This window comes from Sebastes fasciatus, chromosome 13 (genome assembly GCF_043250625.1).
Source record: "Sebastes fasciatus isolate fSebFas1 chromosome 13, fSebFas1.pri, whole genome shotgun sequence".
Classification (NCBI taxonomy): Eukaryota; Metazoa; Chordata; class Actinopteri; order Perciformes; family Sebastidae; genus Sebastes; species Sebastes fasciatus.
Window position 1 is genome coordinate 30096096 of NC_133807.1, and position 5853 is coordinate 30101948.

Sequence of the window (5853 nt, forward strand, 5' to 3'; positions counted from 1 at the left end):
TGATGCTCAATATTGTTTATCAGTTGCCCACCTAGCCATTCACTTGCTAAGTGCCTTAAAAATTAATTAATTGCTCAGTGAAAACGTAGGTTGTTAGGTGTGTTGATGTTTGGGATTTTACTGGAACTTAGCTCAGTAAAGCTCGGGTAGGGCAGTTATGAATCATTCATTGTTTGTTCGACTCATTAAGTATCAGTCGAACAAACAACATAATGAAAGGGTTGCACAGAGGAGCTCGGGCGGTGCACGTTCGAATTTGTTACTTAATCAATGAAACAAACAACTTAATGAAGGGGTTAGATAAAAATTAAAGTTGATTACAGACTTTTTGGCACATGATCCAAAACTTTACAGGATCTAAATAATACTGCCATGCAGCTACTAACAGGAGTTTTGATAATGTAGATAAAGGATATTATAATACAATATTTTTTTCTGGTTTTAACCATTAATCTGCTTTTAACTGGGTAAGTTGATCGATGCTTGTTGTGGAATACATCAACGAAATTAATCAGCAACTATTTTCATAATGAATAGTTTTTGGTTGTTTGTTTTTTAGCATAAATGCCAAACATTTCTAAGTTCCAGCTTCTCACTTGTAAGAATGTGCTGCCGTTCTTTGTCCTACGTTATGTGACTTTCTTTAAGTTGAGTTTGCAGTAAACATGCTTTAGCAGGAAATAGAACAGCCTTCACACTCAAACATTTACTTTTGCTGCAGTCACGAGAGCAATTCAGTCTCTCTCTCAGTGCACTCTGAGTTTTCATTATTATGTAATGATGCTACCTATTGTTTATAAATTGGCCACGTAGCCATTCAAGTGACCTCCTCAAAACTTAATTGCTCAGTGAAAACAGTGTCCCTGTTAGGTATGTTGAAGTTTAGGATTTTACTGGAACACAGCTCAGTGAAGCTCAGGTTGAGCACGTTCTGAAGAATTTGTTACTTAATCAATGAAACAAACAACTTAATGAAGGGGTTACTTAAAAATTAGAGTTGATTACAGACTTTTTGGCACATGACGAAAACTTAACAGGATCAAAAAAACACTGCCATGCAGCTACTAACAGGAGATGGGATAATGTACAGCATAGAAAGGATATTATAAGACAATATTGTTTCTGGTTTTAACCATTAATCTGCTTTTAACTGGGCAAGTTGATTAATGCTTCTTGTGGAATCCAGCAACAAAATTAATCAGCAACCATTTTCATAATGAATACAGGTTTGTTTGTTTTTTAGCATAAATGCCAAACATTTCTAAGTCCCAGATTCTCACTTGTAAGAATGTGCTGCCGTTCTTTGTCCTACGTTATGTGACTGTCTTTAAGTTGAGTTTGCAGTAAACATGCTTTTGCAGGAAATAGAACAGCCTTCACTCTCAAACATTTACTTTTGCTGCAGTCACGAGAGCAATTCAGTCTCTCTCTCAGTGCACTCAGGAGTTTCATTTTTAAGCTGTGTACATTCGAGAAATGTTTCACGATAAATGGTGCATGCCCGGCGCAACACCTCCACATCATTAACACAGTAGCGACGAATCTCAGCTTGAAAATCAAAAGTTTCATTTCGGACTGTGTCATACCATTGCATGAACGAGGTTTTCTCATTTTCACACATGGTTTCGTACCCATATTGAGATGGGTCGGGGTATGAGCCTTTGTATTGCTCATTTTCTCTAGTGTTAAATTTGTGGGGAAAATAGCCTTTCTCCAAATTCTCAAACCCCAAAGCAGCCGGTGTTTTGGCCAGTCTCATGGGTAAGAAACTGAACGAATCAATCCACCTCTGTTGGTATGTATTGTCGTACATCAGAATGACCCTGCTACCTCTCATCATTACCATAGGAGTAATCCTTTGTTTGACAAAGTACTCAAGCAAAATGTAGTTGTCAAAGCCTGATGCGTTATGCGCAATGAACGTATACCCATTGTATTTGGGCTGTCTGTACCGTTTCACAAATGCATCCACGCATTTTAATGTGTTGAAACAAAACTTGTTTCCATCAATATCCATTGAACACACAAAATTTGCCTCGTGTTTGCCATTGTGAAAACGTGTCTCAAAATCAAATAAGATGTACTTTCTCTGTGGATCACCCTTCTCGATTGGTTGGATAAAACACTCGTGTGGCACACTGCTTTCCAATCTTTGTTCACCACAGTGTGAACAGACAAGGGGTGCACATTTGTGCATTTTTTTTTTACCATGCTTGTATGTTTTTCCACATGCCTCACAATATTTTAATGCTGTACATGGTATAACTTTGTGTTTTACTTCAGGTACTTTGTGTTGCTTGAAACAGAATTGTGATTTACATATGCGTTTACAGTCAGTGCACTTTAACGTGCGACCTTGGTACGTATGACACTCCTGTGTAAAACACACATTGCATCTATGCTTACAGTTGTGGTACAGAGGCGTTTCATACGTATCATAGCAATACTCACACACATATGAAGCCCCGAAAAACCCTGTCTGGTTTTCAATCAGATAGTAGTGGTCATTGTGTAAGTATAACCAGACTGTACGCTTGTGTGGTGAATCGCATGTTTGGAAACACTGCAAGCGTTTACGCCCAGAGCCATGATGGAAGACTATTATTTTCATGTCTAGGTGTTTCTCAAATTTGGTGACATCGGAGAACGACACTTTGTGCATGTGATCAAAACCGAGTGCAGTGTACAGCTGTTTTGCATATTCCAATTTTTTATCTCCAGACATAGCATTGTTAACAAAATGTGCAAGACAGATAGAAAAACATAGATTGTTGTCCCCCATGTTATCAGGATTGTACAGATGTCGACCTTTTTTGGCCAAAATTTCCTCATAGGAAACTTGACCCAATCTCAGACGCTTTGCTCCACCACGACTATCCCTAGCAACTGTAACAATAAACTCCAATTCATCATCCGTCATAGAATCATCATTGCTTTGTAAGACCTGTGATATTTCCTCCATGAACAAATCCACATTGTATTCATTATCTGCGTTTAAGACGGCTTGTACATCACTAGCCAGTGATGGGCCCCTCAAGATGACATTTAAAACACTGGTGGGTGGGGAATCCTCTAAGGCTCTCTCAATCACACCAGACAGTCTCTCTCTAACTCGATTAGGTACCTGCTCGGGATTATCAAGATTAATATCCCTAAAATCAACACGCTGACGCAATTCAGAGGCATTAAATGCGGGTATGTTTCTAATTTGTATATCTCTAACGGGGGCAAGTGTGTTTTCTACAAGTCTACCCGCCCCATCCTGTACGCATCTGCTAAGACTGTCTACACGCGGAGAAGCTTCGCCATTACTGTCCACAAAGCCATGATGTTCGTTATTCAAAGCAGTAGCACTGCTCACATCATGATTATCAACACTAGCACTGATCAAAGCATTATTATCGTCATTGCAGGCAGACCCAGTGTCAAATGTCTCTGTAGCAGCAGCAGCAGCAGCAGTAGCAGCACCAGAAACCAGAGCATTTACAGTAGGAACAACAGTAGACAAATCACTTAAAATAGAATCAAGCCTCGCATTGGTAAATTCACCCCACTTTCTGATAGTTTTGGTATTGTATTTTACACCGGATAATTGTGGTAAACCATGTCTCATAGCATATTGGTCACTAACGGCATTATATTGTTCGACAGTGTGAGTGATATGAGAAATTTCATCATCACTGTCTACTTCATTGACATCATCATCATTATTTGCGTTACGACCATCGACATCATGATTATCAACACTATGATTAACAGTGATCAACGCATTATTATAATCATGGCAGACAGACACAATGTCAAATATCTCTGCAGCAGAAGCAGAAGTAGAAGCAACAGCAGCAGCAGCAGCAGCAGCATCAGAAAGCGGAATATTTACAGTGGGAATAATAGTAGACAAATCACCTAAAATAGAATCAAGCCTAGCATTGGTGAATCCACCCCACTTTCTGATAGTTTCAGTATTGTATTTTACACCGGGTAATTGTGGTAGCCCATGGCCCATTGCATTTTGGTCACTATGGGTAATATATTCTTCGACAGTATGAGGGACATGAGAGATTTCATCACTATCAACTTCATTGACATCATTATCATTAGCAGCGTTACGACCAGCGTCATCACTATATTTGAAAATTTTTCTAGGAGGTGACATGTTATCAGCTAATATTTGAGCACTATGATGAAGGCCTGCTTTTTAGGATGTTTGATATATGTGATAGACCCGTAACCATATTATTCTGGATTCTAACCAGTTCTCCACTGGCTGCATGCAGGGCACAGATGTCAGAAGTCAGAATACCTCTATATAATAGATCTGATTTACACCCGGCCAGAACAGTATTTAATAAGTTGTTGTTTTGTTTTTCTAATTCGGCTATTTTACTATTCAAAGACTCATATTGTTCTTTGTTATCCCTCTGTATTTCTGCTAATTTACTGTTCACCATGCATTCGAATTTATCAAATCGGTTGCCATTATCAAACCCACCCCCTAATGACAAATCCTCAGTGGCACAACAGTCAACCACACTTTGTGTACGTAATTGATCAGGATGAATTATCTGTCGTTGTGAGGATAGCAACAGATCCTCGAGGTCGCTCCAGACGAGTAATTCTAATTGTTCTGAAGAACCAGGCTGTTCATTATCCTCCCCCACACACGTTTGTGTTGCAGGGAGTGTGTCAGAGGTTTTCTCCTCAAAATCAACAAGTGAATCAAAACAATCCAGCTTAGGATAACCACATGATACACTCAAAGTGTTAAGTCAATGGTGCCCTCATTAATCACCGGTCTGATGCAAGACATTAGGAGAAAAAAAAAAAAAAACTTAGTACATACATAAAAAAAATAATCGTAGATACATATAGAATACCGTAATCTTATACATACCTTGTATGCACTTGAACCCTATGGCGCTCCTTCTCTTCCTTTTGCCTCTTTTTTACTGGGCCCGATTGAAGTCTATTTGGTCTTTTAAGCCTGCTCTTTGGTTCCTCAAAGTCCAAATCTTCTTCTTCTAGATTCAAACACACACACACACACACACACTTTAGTATTTAGGTATAATAATCATATGTATTAATCATCAAAGTATTGTTTTAACATCTACATTTTATCATGTACATACCTTTTGAAAATTGGTTTAGGGGTTGTAAGATCCCCCTCCGCTGAAAAGGTGTTCCCCAGTAGCTGGTTGAAGGCACTAGATGTAAAAAAAACAAACAAAAAAAAAAAACAACAGAACAAAAATAAATAAAAATAACATACACTTAGTCTAAAACAAAAATAAAAAAATAGTTCTATATAATGAATAAAAATACAAAACAAGTATAATGAATTAAATACCTTCATTATCACCAGGTTGAAAGTTTTCAATACCTCTGTCGTGGCGGTTGCTGCCACTGCCCATGTAACCTAATAAATAAAACTGTTAAGAACAACATTTTTTACTATAAAAAAACAAACAGGTATTATTGGAAGAAAAAAATAACTGTGTTAGATAAAAAATGGTTATACTTACAGGGAAAAGACGCCATTGGTAGAAATTACCCCGAGATGTGAAAATGCAAGAGATGCGTTAGGAGAAAGCGTCCTCTTCAAAAAGTTGATGAAGTTTGGTAACCACTACCTCAGCTGAATGGTGACTATATATACAGTAAGAGTAGGTAAAACACACCTACGATGAAGGTGGAGTTAATGACATCTCATGAATACGCATGGTTGACAGGATCCATGTTTGATATAGCCTGCAAACAGTACCAACCACCACATCATCAAAAGACAAACATTTTGACCACAGCACACTAGGGTTTGTTTGAACTTTTAACTGTACTGTAATAAAAGACACC